Source organism: Phyllobates terribilis, unplaced genomic scaffold, assembly GCF_046119375.1.
Source record: "Phyllobates terribilis strain yellow unplaced genomic scaffold, ASM4611937v1 Scaffold_66__1_contigs__length_7565176, whole genome shotgun sequence".
In the NCBI taxonomy this organism is placed as follows: Eukaryota; Metazoa; Chordata; class Amphibia; order Anura; family Dendrobatidae; genus Phyllobates; species Phyllobates terribilis.
Genome location: NW_027362826.1, coordinates 2,314,076 through 2,330,852, shown reverse-complemented (window position 1 = coordinate 2,330,852; position 16,777 = coordinate 2,314,076). Strand labels below are relative to the sequence as shown.

General features: G+C 46.7%; 1 long non-coding RNA gene across 1 annotated transcript in view; it reads left to right on the top strand.

Annotated features, from left to right (window-relative positions):
• LOC141193546 (uncharacterized) overlaps window positions 1-13,860 on the top strand; it is a 44,140-nt gene extending 30,280 nt beyond the window's left edge. Inside the window, exon 3 of the long non-coding RNA XR_012266458.1 lies at window positions 13,477-13,860. This is a non-coding gene — a long non-coding RNA (uncharacterized lncRNA). The remainder of the gene's footprint in view (window positions 1-13,476) is intronic.
• Window positions 13,861-16,777: the final 2,917 nt, after the last annotated feature.

Below are 16,777 nucleotides of genomic sequence, written 5' to 3'. Positions count from 1 at the left end.
TTTTTACACACAGCCCCAACTTTTTGGGAATTGGGGCTGTAATTTATGGTCATGTTCACAATGTCCACAAAGATAAAACATGGATATATCCATTTTCCATCGGATTTGCAGATAAAACTCGCCCCTTCGAGTGAAAGTTTGTAAGGAGAATGCACAGCACTCGGATGCTATCCACGTCATTTGAGCGATGTTTGTCTTTTAGGGTTTAATGGGCAGGAGGCGCTTGGAAACGCTAAAGGGGCGTCACATAAATGTGTCACATACATTGACATGATGCAGATTTTAATTCTACATTGCAAACAATTTCTGCATGAAATCAGCAGAGACATTTATTTTCAGCGTGCAGATTACATTTTGTAAACTTCCATCCGCTTTCCTGCTGCTATAATACGCCGCGGCTTTTCCACAGAGAGAGGACCCTGGTCCACAACATTTTGCTTATTTTGTTGGGAATTGGGCCCTCCGGAGTATGGGAGCTGACACTGATATGGGAGGTTTTATGCTGTTTGTGCAGTATTTGGGACATTAATTTATCAATTATTCGGCCAGGGTATAACAGTATTTTTAGGTAATGATTTGTATTGTAGTAATATTTAAAACTTGAATACAATAAACTTTACGGTGTGATGTCAGGACTATGGCACAGTTATTTGGCCGGTGTATTTCAGTATTGTACAGCACTATTATTTGGGGACTTTCTGACTTGTATTTATGGACTGTGGGGTAGAATTATTTTGTGCACTGTATTGCACTATTTTCCATAGAACTGTGTGGCTATATTATTTGGCCAGCATATGGCAGTAGTTTTTGGCACTAGGGATACTATTATTCTGAAACTTTGTGTCATCATTTTATGGACTGTACAATTCTGTTCATACTAATGTAATTGCTTCTATTTTTATAGTCTATGTAACATTTTGAACACCGTACGGTATTATTTTATGACAGAATTATTTGACCACTTTATGGAATTATTTTCTTATGGACTGTATGGCGCCATTATTTAGTTATTGTATCGTCGTTTTTAGTAATTATGTGTTACTATTCTTTAGAGTTTCATATGGTGGGTATTTAGGGATTGTTTGGTGGAATTAATTTGACCACTGTATGGCAGTATTATTGAGGCATTATAATAGGCCCATTGTGTGACTGTTGAAAGTATATCCAGCAGAGCCGTCACCACAAGGAGTCTCACATGTAGACCCAGGTGATGTGTTTGACCTGAGAAAAATACCTCCACTAGCTTCGGGGGGGGAGGGTGAGAGCAGTTCTGTCCATTCAGAGGGCTGATCCCAGTGAAGGAGAAAAGAAGCCACATGGTTAGAGTTGGTGGAATGTCGTTGAAGGGATAGTATCTAGTCTGAGGATCTGGACCATGGATGAATCGATGGCTTATGGCGTAGAGATCAGCTACCACCTGAGCTGAATAAATGTTCTACAGTTGTGGGATCCGTGATCCATTGTCTGGATTTAATACATTTTCTTAAAGGACTGTTGCTACTGGATACCTTTGCTTCTATGGTTTTATGTGTCATATGGAGGATCGTGGACTGTGACTACAGACTATACTTGCTGGAGATACGAAATATGTGGGCCAACCAAAAGTTGGGGGATAGTGAGTATTGCTTGGCACAAAGGCAGTGGAATTACCTCCCCGGGGAGGGGATCTTGTGGACTGAGACAATTGTATTTTGGACATTTACCTGAAATTGCTGTATTACCATGGATGTAAGGAATAAAATAGTGTTGCTTGTAGATGGTAAGCTTAGGAGCAGGGACCTCTCTCCTCATGTAACAGTTTAAACTGTCTTACCGTGTATTGAACTTATTGTATGTACATGTCCCCGCTTAATTGTAAAGTGCTGCGGAATATGTTGGCGCTATATAAATAAAAATCATTATTATTATTAACCTGCCTAAGTAATTATTGAAATGCACCATCTCAGATCTTCACAGTATGGACCCCAAAATAGTAAGGATAAAAACTACAGCAAACACTGCAAAGAAAAAAAATAAGAAAGTTGGAAAGCAAAGAGGAAGCAATAGGACTATGTGACCCAGGACCTGGTGCAGCCATCTACTAACGTGCAGGACACCCTGGGGACAATGTCCTCCCCATCCATTAGAACTACAAGGTCCAGCAGACAAGCAGCAGAGCACATCACTCCTTCCCTCCATGTTCCGCTGCAAGTCCAGCGCCGACATTACCGCACATGGCCGCTAGATGGCGGGGCACCTCTGCTGTTGCAGCCAATACTAGCGTGCAGGTGAAGTCGCTGGCCACTAGGTGGCGGGGCATCTCTGCTGTTGCTTCCATTACAATTGCTGGGTGCAGTCGCTGGCCACTAGGTGGCGGCAGACTTTTCCAGGCTGGAATGTTGCTCTCCTCTGCTCTTGCAGTCTGATATAACGCTGTGGATTGTGGGCAGCAGAGATCACAGCCGCCCTGTCTCCTCCACACTCCGCGGAGAGATCCTGTCAGTGAGCCGCCCCTCCTGTCAGGGCGCCGGGGAGAGCCTGACCGCTGCCTCCATTCATCACCAGCCGCTGCTGCGGGCACAGGTAAGTAGCAGCCCCGTGCCCGCAGCCCATGTCCCGGGCTGAGAAGCCTCCGGCTGCTGATTGCTGCTGGCAGAGGCGATGGCAGCCGGGACTGGCAGCAGGTGATGGGTCCTGTGTGATGTGGGCACATACTGGTCAGATGGGGGCGCAGCAGTGCCTGGGACGCTGGCAGGAGGAGATGCCCATAGTGTGTGGTGTCTGGGGTGATGGGGTGAGACTGGCACCTGCCCTGGTAACGCTGCCAGTGCCCGGGAGACTTGTGCCGCTCACTGTGCCCGGGGAGACTCGATCACCTGCTGATCTGCCAGTATTCTACAGCTGGGATTGGCTGTAAGAAGCGGATTGTAACCAAGTCCTAGTGATTAGCTGCAGCGTCGCTCTGTGCCATTGTGATCGTTATATACCAGGGATTAGCTGCAGCGTCGCTCTGTGCCATTGTGATCGTTATATACCAGGGATTAGCTGCAGTGTTGCTCTGTGCCATTGTGATCGTTATATTCCGAGTTACAATGTGACCCTATAAGGTGTGAGTAGCCCCTGAGTAATAGACACGAGGAGGCGAAGGACCCTCCTGCTGCTCCTCCTGGCCCGGTGGCCGTGACACATATGGACGTCCACTCCCGTGATGGGTATAAATGTTATTATATTATTTTCTGATAAAATATTCAGTTATCAGCGGTGTTTTCTGCCGTTAATGTTAGTGTTGGTGCGGTCCCAGTGTGCTATGAGATATACCCCAGCGCCTTCTCTCCTGCTGATCCCCCCCCCTCCTCAGTCCTCCGTCCTGCTGATTTCCCCCCCCCTCCTCAGTCCTCCGTCCTGCTGATATCCCCCCCCTCACTCCATTCCTCTGTGCTGCTGATATCACCCCCCTCCATTCCTCCGTGCTGCTGATATTACCCCCCCTCCATTCCTCCCTCCTGCTGCTATCCCCCCCTCCATTCCTCCCTCCTGCTGCTATCCCCCCCATTCCTCCCTCCTGCTGCTATCCCCCCCTCCATTCCTCCCTCCTGCTGCTATCCCCCCCTCCATTCCTCCCTCCTGCTGCTATCCCCCCCCTCCATTCCTCCCTCCTGCTGCTATCCCCCCCCTCCATTCCTCCCTCCTGCTGCTATCCCCCCCCCTTCCATTCCTCCCTCCTGCTGCTACCCCCCCCCTCCATTCCTCCCTCCTGCTGATATCCTCCATTCCTCCGTCCTGCTGGCCAGGTCCCCGCCGGTTTCTTCTCTTCTTCCATTGTTGGCTCGTGCCTGTCCCATCCAAGCAGTGGTGGTAGTAGGTATGGCCACTGAATTGGCTGCAGAAGTCACATGCCAACAGTACTGGGAAAGGAGCCTGGTGGGACCCGACCAGCAGCATGGAGGACTAGGGGGGGATCAGCAGGGGCTGTTCAGTATTTCCATCCCACACTCAGCCCATACCTACATATAGAATGTGATGTCTGCAGCCGATCTATAGCTACTGATTGTCTGCAGCGGTCCTATGATCCACCACCAATAGAGAGGTTATTTCCCTGCCAGAGCGCTCAGCACATTGTGTATGGACTCCATAGAAAGTCTCTGGTCCTCACACCGCACTGTGTGCATGCTCCTGCAGCCGCTCACTGCTTCTGCTGCTCAGGGGTTTCTATAAAGTCTGTTGCATGATTGTTGGGGGTCTGAGGACCCCAACCCCTCAATCTGCAGGACGTTTAATCCCCTGCAACATATAAAGGAATCTTGTGAACTCCTCGGTGCACTTCACTATTGGGGGCGCTGTCCGGGATTGTCCTCACCTACTGGGATTCTGGCAATAATGAGAAGCGATAAATGACGGGTGAGGAAAATCCTGGAGAAAAGCCGCAAAGAGAAACCTTCAGGGTGTTTCCTACTGATTCTATAGAAATCCTTTTCTCCGCCAGTAACATAGTCCATTAGCCCCCATAGTGACCGCCTGGTGGTCAGGGGGTCTGGGGTGTTGTGCCCTGGTGGTCAGGGGGTCCGGGGTGTTGTGGTCAGGGGGTCTGGTGTGTTGCACCTGTGGCCTCTGTACATTTATGAGGGTGGAGTCGCTGATATCAGCCACAATATAGTGAGACATAAAGATGGAGAAATGCTGGAGATCTCCGGATCCACTGTGATCTCCTAGAAGAGATCTGCCGGTGACGCCCCAGAAACGATGACTGTTCGGAGCTCCGCACCTTGGATACGAGTGGGGTCTCATTCACACCTCCGTGATCTTCACGTGTGCAAGAAAAATGCTCCCGTGGTCCTCAGTGTTCTGGATATAAGTATAAGGGTCTGTGCGCACCACGTCTTGTAGATGCCGGCGACCCGCTCAGCTTTACTACAGGAAGAAGCTGCAGAAACCGAGACAGGGAGAACTCCGAGCAGAAACCGCCTGGAGAACGGAGCGGTCACTTCTAACCGTGTGGCCTCTTCATAAACGTGAAACGGTTAAAGGACTGACCATGTGCACAGCGAGGCGGATTACATTGCAGGGTATATGGTCATTCTATCTATTTATTGGGTGGTTGTTCTTCAGACGGGTTGTGGAGCGTACCGGCCTGATAAAGGCGCTGTGTGCACAGAGCCTAAACCTGCAGCGGGAATCATAGGGTCAGCCATGAATCTCTGCTCGTAGATCACATTGCAAATGCACAAGGGATTTATTAGTGTGAACTCCCGGCAACAATGCTCACACTCACTGGGTGGATGTGGACCAAGCCTGCTCATATTCACCACCTAACATGTATGGTGTTTCTTCATGTCTGGGAAGGAAAGATCAGGCATATTGGATATCAGCATGCCCAATCCTTTTCTTCTGAGAGAAGCTGTCACCAGAGGCGTCTGACAGCGGCTATCTCTCTGGTGAGAATAAATGCCCTCTCGGCTGTGGAGTGTGCATGTGTATAGCGGGGGCAGGAGGAATAGTGACGGCTGGACAAGCTTTCTTATGGCGGCTATCCCATGACTATTTCCCTGAACAAACAGCGGTGGAATAAGTATTCATCACCTCACTACTATTCTAAGGAAATATATTTCTAAAGGTGCTATTGCCATGAAATTCTCACCAGATGTCGGTAACAGCCCATCCAATCCACACAGGCAAAGAAATCACCATAGATGTCCATAAATGAAGTTTTGTGTAATGAGAAATGACAATTTCTCAGCTGGAGGACTACGAGGCATCGAGTGATATCATTGCTACTAATGGAGACAAGTGTAGAGAATTCTGCTACTTCTGGGCTTAGGACCATTATGTGCAAAAAGTGTATGGTGTGTGTTAACAAAATAGGAATACCTCTTTAAAGGGGTTGTCCGAGCTTTTATACTTTTCAATGTGTGTGTCTAAGTTGCAGAATGCTGCCCCCTTGTAATATACTCACTGTCAGCATTCTGCACCGTTGCCTACATACTATACTTCAGCATGTGACCAGCCTCACTCCTGATCTTGGAGGACCTGGTCACATCCTGACTAGTCTTTTCGTGTTCTGTTCGGAGACTAGTCATGAAGTCACAACTAACACCACACCCAGTTTCTGCCAGACCCTCCTCCTTCAGCCTCCTGTGCCTGCACACAGTGCAAGGCGGCAGTGGCATGTCACAGCTGGTGGCACTAACCAGTCCAATCAGCTGTTAGCAGAGACATACGGGTGAACTGAATGGTGGAACAAGGAGCTGAAAGCTTCTTCCTCCACTGATCAATCTCAGGAAAGGCTGGAGGTCCTGTCACTGATGATGATGGGAAAACAGTGCTGCTGTAGGTGCAGCGCAAAATCACATTTTGCAAATGGGAAAGTAATCAGACCTAGGTATTTCTAATAGCTGCAGAGCAGGTGACATTACTTTGACTGATGTCCTAATAGACCTTTCTTCAGTCAAGGTCTAATAGGAGCAGTAAGATGTCAGTCATGGGGGTCACTGTTAGGACCCCAACTTCTATAGAAACTCATCTGCACCGTAATCGTATCTCCCTCTCCTTCTGTCCAAACCATCTAGATGCTGTGGTTGCTACTGACGGTGGGGTATAAGGGGTTAAACTGCCAGGATCAGGAATAGCTCCTCCAGCAGCGGGACTGTGTAATACAGCTGTACGACTGCTGCAGATCTCGTAGGTGCCCTGACGACACCTGCCTGATGAAAATGTGCACTATTGAGCGGGTGCTGGATCCTGACTGTGAAGTAGATTTTCGATGCTTCTCGGGAACCAGTTATTCTTAATCTTTCAGCAGGTTAAGGGTAGAGAGTCTGATTCCAGTGATGTGTCAATTACTGGGTGTGTTTTGCTGTTTTAATATAATCAGTATTTTATCAGCAGGACGTTATCACTACAAAACTAGGTGTCTCGTGTCTCCTAGTCCAACCACACCGCCATCACTGGTTAGTGGCTTTCTGTCAATATACAGTGTACATAGAAAGCTGCCAATCAATGGTGTGTTCAGGGTTATACAGGGCTCAACATCTGAGCTCTGCTACAGAGAAAAGTGTGATTCTATCACAATTGCTGCACCCAGTAAGTGGCACATCGCTGGAATCAGGGTCTCTGTCCCTACATCATGCTGCTGTCAGATTACATAGCAAAAACCTGCTGACAGATTCCCGTTAAGGCCCAGCTATAATATCACTGTAACACTATCATTAGATGTGAGCTCCCTATACCTGTATACCTGCTGCTGTGGTGCTGCACAAAAAGTTATTCACAAAACGAGTGTATACATGTATATCTATATCTCCTGAATGGTATTACTGCTAGATTTACTATAGATATACAGTACAGACCAAAAGATGAAGCTCATCAAGAGAATGCCAAGAGTGTGCAAAGCAGTCATCAAAGCAAAAGGTGGCTACTTTGAAGAACCTAGAATATAAGACATATTTTCAGTTGTTTCACACTTTTTTGTTAAGTATATAATTCCACATGTGTTAATTCATAGTTTTGATGCCTTCTGAGTGAATGTACAATTTTCATAGTCATGAAAATACAGAAAAATCTTTAAATGAGAAGGTGTGTCCAAACTTTTGGTCTGTACTTTATATGATTGTGAACTAAAAGTAAACGACACAAAGTGAATAACAATTGATCATACTTTCCATACGCTAATGAAAGTGCTACAGTGCATATATGAACAATAAAAAATGTGTATATAATTTATTTAAAACCATAATAAATATATAAGGATTGAGAGGAACCACTAATTTTAAAAACCTCTATATCAAAAAAGCTCTTGTATTAATATACAGCAGCCTGTCACTGGTATTTATTCAGATAAGTATGATGAACATAACCTGGAATGTGAAAACCAGTTCCTCGTTGGCGAAATATCATCAATTCAGATGCATTTTTATTGTGTAAAAGCGCCAAAACATAAAAAAACTATATAGATGTAGTATAGCAGTAAATGTACTGACCCGAAGAATAAAGCGACCTTATCAATTTTACCACACGCGGAACAGAATAAAAAAACAATTCCTGAATTGTTGATTTTTGTTTCTTCTGCCTCCCAAAAATAGGAGTAGAAAGCGATCAAAAAATGTCACGTGCCCGAAAATGATACCAATAAAACCGTCAACTTGTCCCGCAAAAAACAAGCCCTTACATGACTCTCTCGGCCGAAATATGGAAAAATTATAGCTATCAAAATATGGGATGCAAAAACTAGTTTTTGCAAAAAAAGCGTCTTTTATGAATATGAATCTGGTATCGTTGTAATCGCACCAACCCGAAGAATAAAGTCGTCTAATCACTTATACCACACGAGGAACAGCGTAAAAAATAAGCTCTAGCATTAGAGTTACGGTTAGACCACGGCCTCATTATCAGTATCTGGTCAGCATTTGGTCAGTATTTTTTCTCAGGAGTGGGAACCAAAACCAGGAGTTGGTGATAAATGCAGAGTTGGTGACTTGTTTCTATTCTACCTTTTCTCTGATTGTTCCTCTCCTGGTTTTGTCTCCAACTCCTGAGAAACAATACTGACCCAATACTGATAATGGGGCCCTGGCCTTAGGGTTGTTTTAGAGTTAGGGTTTGTTGAGGTTGGGATTTTTTCAAAAGTAAAGAAAAAAAAAAAATGATGACGATATGGTGACTAGTCTTGAGCGCAAGTGCTCGCTACTTGAGTATGCATCGGGTGCCGGGTATGCACTGAGTATCGCAGGTGCTCAGGTGACATGCTCGAGTCTCTGCCCCATATGTTTCACGGCTGTTATACAGCCAAAAGAAAAAAACACATGGGGATTGCCTGCTATGCATCGGCAATCCCTGCATGTTTTTTTTTGTTGTTTTTTTGAGTGTCTAAAAACCGTGAAACATGCGAGGCGGGGACTCGAGCATGTCACTCGAGCCCCCGCGATACTTGTTTCATACCTGAGTACCTGATGCAAACTCAAGTAGCGAGCACTTGCGCTTAAGACTAATGACAACATATTCAATATGATGACATAATGTTATCAAACTCTGTGTTCTGTGTCGTACCTCTGGGTTCAAAATGTTCACTATACCCTGTGACAAAGTCACTGGCAAAGTACTGGAGGGAAGATGTGTAGCACTGAGATTAGGAGCTCCAGTAATTATAGGAAAAAGGTTCCAGCACACGAAGGGGTTACTCAGCCATCTTTAGTTCTAAGGTGGTTAAACACCTGTAGAAAGGAAGGAGGTCAGAGGATAAAATCCCAGCCTTTTAGAGCATTTGTGTGTAGGGTGGGTTTGGAGGTAAAAGCTCTGAGCTGTTTTGTCATGTGAAGGAAAGACAAACCTTGAGTTGTTTGTTCCTGAAGCGGACGGTTACTCGTAGCAACAAGGACTGTGCCATACTTTATGTTTTGTTTTTCCTGATAGCATAAACAAACACGGCATTCCTGGCCTATCTGTGCTGTGGTTTATGCTGCATTCTTAATAAACCCAGCAGAAGATTTAAAGAGACAATGTTCCTGTGTACTGCTACATGCAACCAAGTGAGCCGATCTACAACAACCCCTTGATAAAATCCTTGGGGGGTCTAGTTTCCAAAATGGGGTCACTTGTGGGGGATGTCCACTGTTTAGGTGCATCAGGGGCACTCCAAATGCGACATAGCGTCCGCTCTCGATTCCAACCAATTTTGCGTTCAAAAAGTCACACAGTGCTCCTTCCCTTCTGAACCCTGCCGTGCGCGCAAACAGTGGTTTTTCCCCACATATCAGGTATCGGCGTACTCAGGAGAAATTGCACAACAAGTTTTGGGGTCCATTTTCTCCTCTTACCCTTGTGAAAATAAAAAATTTGGGGCTAAAAGATCATTTTTGTGAAAAATGTTAAATGTTCATTTTTTTCTTCCACATTCCAAAAATTCCTGTGAAGCACCTGAAGGGTTAATAAATTTCTTGAATGCTGTTTTTAGCACCTTGAGGGGTGCAGTTTTTAGAATGCTGTCACTGTTGGGTATTTCTGTCATATAGTCACTTCCACCTCCTATCCACGATCTGTCACAAACTCTCGCAACCCTTCTAACCTTATTCCCATCCACCCAGCCCCCGCCTCCCCAGTCCCACTAACAGGAGCTCTATGCAATGCTCGCTCCATGTGCAACAAACTTTCCTACATCCATGATCTTTTCATTACTAACAAACTCTCCTTCATCGGCATCACCGATACCTGGCTCACCACCTCTGACACGCCGTCCCCAGCTGCACTTTCGTACGGTGGATTCCATCTTTCTCACACACCCCGCTCCAATTTCAAGCATGGTGGAGGAGTAGGTTTTCTCCTGTCAGGCAGCTGCTCCTTCACCCATATCCCACTGCCACTCTCCATTACTCTCCCCTCCTTTGAAGTACACTGTGTGCTCATCTACTCCCCCCTCCAACTGGCTGTCTTTTACCGCTCCCCAGGACTAGCCACCACCTTCTTTGACCACTTCAACACCTGGCTGCTTAATTTCCTTTCCGATGACATCCCCACTATCATCATGGGTGACTTCAACATCCCCATTGACACTTCCCACTCATCTGTCTCGAAGCTTCTATTCCTCACTTCCTCCTTCAGCCTTGCTCAATGGTCTTCAGCCCCCACTCACAAAGATGGCCACACACTGGACCTCATCTTCACCCTCCTCTGTTCCCTATCTAACCTCTCAAGCTCACCTCTCCCTCTTTCTGACCACAACTTACATTCTCTTACCTCTCCTCTCCAGGTACACAAGCCACACTCCACAAACTTGCACACCCTCACAGAAATCTCAAACACCTTGACCTACACTCAATCTCTGAATCCGTTCTCCCTCTCACAGGAATAAGTTCATTACACAATGCCAATGCTGCTGCCACTTTATATAACACCTCACTCAATAGCTGCAGCTCTCAAATCGGTCGCCCCCTCACACTTATCACAGCTCGCCCATTCAACCGGCAACCCTGGCACACCAACCTGACTAAAGAACTGCGAAGGGCCTCCAGGGTTGCTGAGTGGAAATGGAAAAGGTCCCACTCCAACGAGCACTTCATTGCATTCTAACAGTCCCTCACTACCTTCAAGTCCACACTTACTGCAGCAAAACAAACATACTTCTCATCTCTCATATCCTCCCTGTCTCACAACCCTAAACAGCTATTCAAAACTTTCAGTTCTCTCCTCCGTCCCCCAGCGCCTCCTTCATCTCCTCTCATCTCAGCCGAAGACTTTGCCACATTCTTCAAGCAGAAGGTTGACACTATCAGACAAATCTTTTGACTAAAGTCCCCACAGCCCCTCCTCACACCTACTCAACCATCCTCCTCCAAAACCAGCTTCTCCACCATTACAGACAATCAACTCTCCTCTTTACTCTCCAAGTCACACCTCACCACCTGCAAACTTGACCCAGTCCCGTCCCACCTCATCCCTAACCTTAACACTATTCTCATCCCAACCCTAACCCACCTTTTCAACCTGTCACTAACAACTGGTGTCTTCCCCTCATGCTTCAAACATGCCTCAATCACACCCATCCTCAAAAAGCCATCCCTTGACCCATCCTCTCTGTCTAGCTATCGCCGCATATCACTTCTCCCCTATGGCTCAAAACTACTGGAACAACACGTCCATTCTGAACTGTCCTCCCACCTCTCCTCTTTGACCGCCTCCAATCTGGCTTCCGACCGCACCACTCCACTGAAACTTCCCTGACTAAAGTCACCAATGACCTACTAACTGTCAAATCCAAGCAACACTACTCTGTCCTCCTCCTCCTGGACCTGTCATCTGCCTTTGACACAGTCGACCATTCCCTCTTACTACAGACTCTCATCTCTTGGCATCACGGACTTGGCCCTATGTTGGATCTCTTCATACCTAACTGACCGGACATTCAGTGTCTGCCACTCACACACCACCTCCTCATCTCGCCCCCTATCTGTCAGTGTCCCCCAAGGTTCAGTCCTAGGACTCCTGCTCTTCTCCATCTACACCTTCGGCCTGGGACAGCTCATAGGGTCCCATGGCTTTCAGTATCACCTCTATGCTGATGACACACAGATCTACCTCTCTGAATCCGATTTCTCCTCCCTACTAACCAAAATCCCACAATGTCTGTCCGCTATTTTATCCTTCTTCTCTGACAGGTTTCTAAAACTTAACATAGACAAAACTGAATTCATCATTTTTCCACCGTCTCACTCAACCCCCCCCAACTGACCTATCCATCAAAGTCAATGGCTGCCCAATCTCCCTAGTCCCGCAAGCCTGCTGCCTCAGGGTGACCCTGGACTCTAACCTCTCCTTTAAACCACATATCCAAGCCCTTTCCACTTCCTTCCGACTCCAACTCAAAGAATATCTCCCGGATCCGCACATTCCTCAACCAGGAATCTGCAAAAACACTAGGCACGCCCTCATCATCTCCTGCCTTGACTACTGCAACCTCTTGCTCTGTGGTCTCCCTTCTACCACTCGCACACCTCCAATCTATCCTAAACTCTGCTGCCCAACTAATCCACGTGTCCCCCGCCTCTCCTCTCTGTCAATCCCTTCACTGGCCCCCCATTGCCCAGAGACTCCAGTGTAGGGCCAGCAATGGCAGCCCTGGGAGCAGCAGTACAGTATATCACTATAACCATAGTGAGCATCCAGGAGATGTGTGGCTGGCATGGCCGTGCTGTTTCTGTGGCAGAAGCCACATGATATAAAGACAAAGTAGCACTCTGTAGTGCTAAAGCATGGAAACATGAAATACATGGAATTTGAATGTCATTACTGCTTTAGATAATAAGAAAAAATGGAGATGTTTAGCACATAATTTGGCCAATTCACGCAAACCCAGCAGCCAACGACAAGGCACTTTCCGGTTTGCTGGGAACTGATGTAATGTGAATCCTCTGCTAGGCTAAAGCCTGCATTTATGGGTAGCTAGGATCCTGCTGCAATTAAATCCGCCACAGGCTGGAGGGTGGAGCGCTCGGTCAGAGAGACCATATACAAAGAGCAAAAAACTGACTGTCACTTCCAAATCAGAAGACTGGTGTGTACAAGTCCACTCTGGAGCGGGGCTGCGCCCACTAGTCGGGTTCTGCCCGGGAGTATGTATAATGCATATATCCCCGCCGTCCCTGGGTCAGAAACCAGCGACTCCGCACAGTGCACAGTCTCTGCGCTGGAGGGTTTATAAGTCTGCAGTTACACACTGACCCCACAACCCCTTACAGCAGCCAACCATTAGCTTTGTGTGTAATACCAGGGTGAACCCAAGGTTATGGAATGATTTGTACTCACAGAACTATAATAAAACAATATATTTCTCACTTAGTTGATTTTCTTATAGAATGATCAGACTCGCAGAATTGCAAGAAATCAGTTCTGCAGTTTTGGAGGAAAGACTTTGCCCATAAATCCAAAAGACTTTGCTAAACCATCTGAAAATAATTCTGCCACCATCCCTTTCTTTTAGGAAGGATAATGGCCGTTCTCTTTCTTCCCTTTCAGAAGGCGTTTAATGTGTCCAGCGACTGCTCTGCACTTATACCGCTGGCAAACACCGCAATGAGGAGCGACGTCCAGGAAAGTCAGGCGCGCGGCTTACTACGTCTGGGGAGGCGCAAAGAAGCGCTGGAGAGCGCAGAACTGCTGGGAATGGAATTGGAGACATTATAGGGAAACATTATTTCTCCAACTTGAGAAGAAAAAGTTGCTTTATTATGTTTAAAAGTAAAAATGGATGAAACTTACCTTTTTATTAACTAGAGCATAATAGTATGGAAAAGTTGTCATATTTGCATTGGTCCAGGATCTCCTTCTGCCAGTGCCACCTATGTGAGAATGGAGCTGCCAACACCTGGGACCAGCGCTGATATAGTGTTGTGGGAAAACGCTGCAAAGTCAGAATGCTTTACAAAATAAGTGTTGTGTAGGGGGGGCATGTCCGGCAGCCATTGGGTGCGTATGTGTCCAAGGGGGCTCCGAGCTACACAGAGGGCTCATCCCGGCATGGAGCACCATCAGTGTGACTCCTCTTGTTTACAAGAAGCTTATGGGCCCATTTTCAGATGAGTTTGGCTGAGCTCCATTAGCATGGCCTACGCGATGCTCAGAGTTGCGGCCTCACTTGAGCTGAGGTGGGAGACCAGAGGACCTTGTCTGCCATTGTCCTGTTACGAATGGGCCCCAGACTGTGAGACCCGACTCAGAAACACATGGCCCCTTAGCAGCGCTTCACTAATTGGTACTGTCCCTTACCACAAGATGGCGTAGTTGGCCCAGACCAAGGATGCAGTTCTAGGTAGACATTGTTCCCCCTGATACCATCACCTATTTACCAGCGCTCAGAGGGAGAGCGAGAGGAGACTGAGGAACAGGGCACAGATACGCCCTCACAGACATTATCGGGCGCACGTACAGTCTGATGTCAGCCATACCAGTGCAAGTGGCAGTATCTTTCATTAGTCAGCACATGTAATATGCAGGTACTGTTATGTCTGACCTTATTCTGAGCATAGTACTCTGCTGCCCTCATGTGGTGAATGTGAAAACTGAAACATCTCTGCACATATAAATAAAAATGATTATTCTACCATAGCACCAACATATTCTGCAGCACTTTCCAATTAAGCAAGGAGCTGTACAGACAATAAAAACATTACAATGTAACACATTTTATCCGTTACAGGAGGAGTGAGGGCCCTGCTCGCAAGCTTACAATTTATATACTGAACTCTCTCAGCATCTTAAAGAAGTAAGGGGGAGGAGCTAGCAGAAGGGGGAGGAGCTAGCGGAAGGCACAGACCTTCTGCTGCAAGTTCTCCTGAAACCACAGTTACTTCTCCATGGAAGATTGCAGCTGGTGTTTATACATAGAATCCTAGAACATTAGAATTGGAGGAACCTCCAGGGTCCTAGTGTCCAACCCCTGCTCAATGCAGGATTCACTAAACCATCTCAGACAAATGTCTGTCCAGCCTCTGTTTGAAGACTTCCATTGAAGGAGAATTCACCACCTCTCGTGGCAGCCTGTTCCATTGAAAAACGCACCAAATCTGCAGCGTGTGCACACAGCCTTGTTGTTCTTTTGGTCACAGGCAGGTCTTTGCACAGTTCTGAATGATAAGTACAGCACATACACGCTAAGGCTATGTGCACACGTAGCAGATTTGATGCAGAGCGTTTTTGCCTCTCTCTGGCAGAAAAAAACATATGCAGATTTACATGCAGACTTACATGCAGATTTACATGCATTTTTTCTGCCAGACAGAAGTGTTTTTTCAGCATTTTTTCAGCGTTTTTTCAAGCACTTTTCCAAGTGATTTTGAGCATCACTTGGAAAAGTGCTTGACAAGTTGGTCACACAATATAAATCCATGCAACCGGCATGGATTTATATTGTGTGACCAACTTAGATGCTTTAAATGCTGCATCTATAGTAAAAAAAAAGAATTAAAAAGTTAAAAATAAAAAAACCCTGTATAGTCACCTCTCCAGTCTCCTCCCAGCAGCGTTCTCTCTCTTCAGCGTCCCGCGGTGTACTGGCAGGACCTGCGGTGACGTCATTTAGTCAGCTGATGGTCACGCGACCATCACCTGACCTCTGACATCAGCGGTCGGTTGACCATCAGCTGACTAGATGACGTCACTGCAGGTCCTGCAAGTATACCGCTGGACGCCGAGGAGAGAGAACGCTGCCGGGAGCAGACCGGAGAGGTGAGTATACAGGTTTATTTATTTTTAACTTATTTATTTCTTTTTTTCACCGCTTGGTAGCCGGGATGAAGAGGAGTTGTAGTCTCTTCTTCATCCTGGGTGCCACACGGGTTTGCTGCTTTTCAATGGACGCGTAATCGCGGTAGAAATGGTCATGCTGCGTTTTGCAACGCAATGTGAATTCGGCGCGCTAATTAGCGCATCATGTGCACAGCACATCCCAATTCACATTGCTTGGCATGGCAGACGGTTTTACATGGGCACATAGCCTAAGAGCGGGGAGCGGCTCTAGTGTCACCGGCTGGGATGGCACAATCACTGTCAGCAGGATACAGGGGACATTATCAGAAAGGAGGAGATGACGTCTCTGCCCTCTCGCCTATCAGAGAATAGATGGCTGTATACGGGGGGCCTTATCCTCCTCTATTACACAGCACTCAGCTCCTAAAGGGAATGATTTGACCATAATACAATATATTTGAGTGGGGCCAGTGCTCCAGTTTTACGTTCATAATGTTGAATGGAGATTGATCAGTTCCAGTGTGTCTGAACAGGGTCCGAGCCCACATCTCCTGAGCTCAGGCTTTACACTGAGCATCACTGTCACGGAGGTCAGATTAGAAGGGCATGGAGCACGATGTGGATGGTTGCCTCCGTATCCGCCATTACCTGGACTGCTAGCTTTACCTGGACACTCTGGATCAGCTCCTCCGTCTTGTCGAGACCTCTAAGGGCCTGTTCACACAAGCAGATAAAATATCATTCAGAGTTTCATCCAGAAAAGTGGGAGAATTCTTTTCTCACTTGTCGTCCCTGTGCAGTCCAGATCTAATCTGGCTTTTTAACCATTTACAGTTTCCAGGGCTACAGGATTGCAATGTATCTGTATAAAGCAGATTTTTTTCTGTACCCATAGACTTGAATGGGTGAATCTTGTCTGACGGATGAAACGAGGACATGCTGCCATTTTCTTTCTTTATTTTTTGCTCACACACAGATTCGATCAGTGACAAAAAAGAAAAATGACTCCTCTGCACTTTCCCATTGAATCCCATTGGTCTGAGTGTCGTCCATTTGTTCCACAGACAACTTT